The following is a 4,078-nucleotide window of genomic DNA, read 5'->3' as shown; positions in this document are numbered from 1 at the left end:
GCCTTACTTTTTCATTGCAATTGTCATTTATCATTTAATCTGTATTCTCTGTGAAAGTTTTGAGATATCTCTTTTTTCTTACATTTAGTCCAATTCACATAAACTTAATTCTAGTACAGGTTATCTTTTATCCAAAATGTTTAAAACCCGAAGTGTTTCAAATTTCACATTTTTTTTTAGATTTTGGAATGTTTGTATATATATATATATAACAAATTATTAAAAGGGATATATAGTAAGAGCATTCAGCAGGATTTTTTATTGTTGTAATGTATAAACTCTAGGTTTTCATAAAATGAACAAATGCCTTTCTATTTTGATTTATTAAAAAAGCAAAATTTCATGAATAAATCTTTGCAGTGATACTTTCAAGTACCCCTGAAATCTATTTCAAAAACATCTTGAAACTAGTATACCAATTTCATTTCTTGAGAATTCATAATTGATGAGTATTGATTTTCAGAGGTCCTTAATTTACTTTACAGACATAAATTAGGAGTCAAATTTTCTTTCCCATGTATATTTCAGACAAACTGCTTGACTTTTCAGAATAAAAATGTTATTCTGACTACTTTAAATAGCATGCTATTTGATAGTCCTTTCAGAAGTGAAAGGAAACATAAATATGACTTTATAATCTTTCATTTTGTCAAATGTACACCTTATTCATATTATTCATTGAGATAATTTTTATACTACATCTCAATTTCTCTTTGATATCTTGGCATAGCAAAACCAAAAAATTTTATCAAAATAGAATGATATTGAGACTGTATAATCTAGTAATCTACTTATTGCAGAGGGTCTTTCTGGTCTTATTTCATCAAATGTGTTTATGTGATATCTAGAATCTCATAAGTTCAAAATATGTGGACGTGATGATGTTTTAACTTAAAATATATGCTTCCAATATCATTGCTAGGTTTCTTTCTTTCATTAAAATACTTAATTCCACATACATTAGCATTATATGTTAATGCCAATTTAATAATTTTTTTCTTAAGCAACCAAATACATATCAACCTATTTATATAATTAGCTGATGTAGTATAAACATACCATCTAGGTAAAATCACTGTAATAGATCATCTTAATTTAACATTGTCAATAACTGTGCATTTGACATTGTACAATGTTTAATTTTTAGTCTTTTATTTAAAAAATATGTTTGATTAACATTGCATGCCTTATCATGCAATGTCTTCCTCCTTCCTGGATTTCCAGAGCTACGGAAAATTTAAACAATCATAATCAGACATAGAGAGTATGAAGTTAGCTCTCAGCTATCCTTGTAATAGAATAGAGCAATGGGTGGGGAAAAGATAACTTCTTAAAGTCATCTTTTTATTTTGTTTTTTTTTTCCTTTAGGGACAAGGTACCCAGGATTGAACCCAAAGGGCACTTAACCACTGAAGCACATCCCCAGTCTTTTTACTATTATTATTTTGAGAGATAGGATATCACTAAATTGCTGAGGCTGTCTTTCAACTTGGGATCCTTCTGTCTCAGCCTCTGAGCTGCTGGAATTACAGGCCTGTGCCATCATGCCCAACTAAGTTAATTTTTATTTTAAGTATATTTTTTAGAAGAAAATTTACCATATTTTTCATTTTGCAACCATACTATAAAGGTCAGATCAAGGTGTCCTCTTAACTGATTTTTTATATCTTCTAGAATTTTTAAACTTTGTAATAATAATCAAATTTCTTCAACACCCAGTCCATATTATGAGAAGCAACCAAATCTAGTGTCTTTCAATACATAAATTTACTTTACAGACATAAATTTCCCCAATGATTAGTGAAAGTAAGAAGACCTGTACCCTTTAAGGAGAGTTTTTTGTTTTGTTTTGTTTTGTTTTGTTTTGTTTTACTCAGTCATGCTGTGTTCTGAAACTACTATCCTTGTTCCTTCCTGAATAAGGCTAAATTCATTTTTGTTTCCATTGGCCATACCAAAAGATCCCTCAGCTACTCAGGATTGGTCAGTGTGTAACAGATCAAATCTCTTGTTAGTGACCTTTCCAATACTGCTGTTTACAAATTGTTTTCATTGATTTATTTTTGTACCATAACATACATACTTTCATGTACTTTTATTCAAGTTATTTCCCTTTTTGGAAGAGAAATATATAGTTGGTTTATAGGGGATTCTTCAATAAAAGTGTTCTATTTATCAGTTATGTTAAATGTAGTGACTGAATAAGATGTGTCACTGGTGTATAAGAACTTATATTAAATATGTTCTTCTCTAGAGATAATTAGGAAATGTTATTCTTTAAAATACAGTATTCAGTATTGTGCATGTTTTTTAAGTTTTTTTTTTTTTTTTCAGAAGTACCTCTTGGATCTTTTCAGAATTACTGGATCTTCAGCCTTTGCCAATTATGGCTTTGGGATGTAATGCATTTGAAGCCCTGTACAACTTCAGCCACTTTAACCCTGTGAAGACACAGATATTTCATACACTGTATCACACAGACTGTAGTGTCCTAGTTGGAGCACCCACTGGATCAAGAAAGACTGTTGCAGCTGAATTAGCTATTTTCAGAGTCTTCAACAAGTATCCCTCCTCAAAGGTATTTTGAACATATTGTGTGCTTATTATATTCAGTTAGAAAAGATAGTTAATGTCTCTAAACTAGCCAGGTCCAAATAACCTGACATACCCTGGTGAATAGCTTTGTTATACTCTCAGTGAATTTTCCAGGGGGCCAGATCAGTATTAGAATAATTTGTTGCAAAAAACTTGATATCAACTTTGGAGTCTTCTAGGTGAATTTCTCATGTATATAGTGCTCACACATCCTCATATCTATAATTCATGGGTACTTCTTTTATAAGATAATTAATTTTTAGCTGTACTTGTTAGGTATATAATGATTCATAATCATTCTTTGGATATGAATGAAATGCTAATACTTTAAAACACTTCAATTATACACAGGAAATATAGACATAATTTATGCTACATTCCTCCAAATATTGATATTATCAATTAATGTCAAATAACACCAGAATCAAATAAGTATCGATTTTTAATTTTTTTAAAACATAATATTTAGTAAATTTTCCCCAATACTATTTTATTTTTAATAAAAATGATTTATATTTGAGGTGTTCAATATGATACTTAAATATACATATAAATTATAAAATAATTGCTAGAATCAAGATAGCTAGATATCCATCACTTCAGATAATCACATATTTTTGCAGTGGGACATTTAATATCTAGTTAGCATATTTCAAGTCTGTTAATACGATATTATTAAATACAGTCACCCTTCTGTACCTTAGATGTCTAGAACTTGTTTTACATAAATGAAACTTTGTATCCTTTAAGCAACATCTCCTCATATCCCCCACTTTCACCCCCTCTTAACCATTATTTTAATCTGCTTCTATGAATTTGACTTTTTATTATTGCACCTGTTAGTGAAATTATTCAGTGCTTTGTTGTTTTCAGCTTATTTCTCTTAACACAATGTATAGTATTGCAAATGGCAAGATTTTCTTCTTTTGTAAAGCTGAAAGATCTCCCATTGTGTTTCAGTTTCTTTTTTTCATCCATCTTGGGTCACTTAGACTGTTTCTTTATCTTGGCTTTTCTAATCAATGATGTAATAAACATAGAGTGTACATGTCTTTGGGATATTTATCTCATTTCTTTTGGATATGTGTTCAAAAGTAGAATTCCTATGATGATGATGATGTTTTCCATGTGTAATTTCTTAAGGCTGTCCATGTGCATTTTCCATAATGGCTTCCCCAACTACATTTCTACCAGCAGTGTGTAGCAGTTTCCTTTTCTCCACATCCTTGCCAATACTTTCATTGTTTTAATAATATTCATTCTAACAGATGTGAGGTGTTGACTCATTGTGATTTTTTAAAAAGTATTTATTTTTTAGTTGTTGTTGGATACAATACCTTTATTTTATTTATTTATTTTTATGTGGTGCTGAGGATGGAACCCAGGGCCTCTCACATGCTTGACGTGTGCTCTACCACTGAGCCACAACCCCAGCCCTCACTGGGATTTTGATCTGCATTTCCGCAATGATTGGTGAAAGTA

This window comes from Urocitellus parryii, unplaced genomic scaffold (assembly GCF_045843805.1).
Source record: "Urocitellus parryii isolate mUroPar1 unplaced genomic scaffold, mUroPar1.hap1 Scaffold_35, whole genome shotgun sequence".
NCBI lineage: Eukaryota > Metazoa > Chordata > Mammalia > Rodentia > Sciuridae > Urocitellus > Urocitellus parryii.
Note: the sequence above shows the minus strand (reverse complement) of the source record.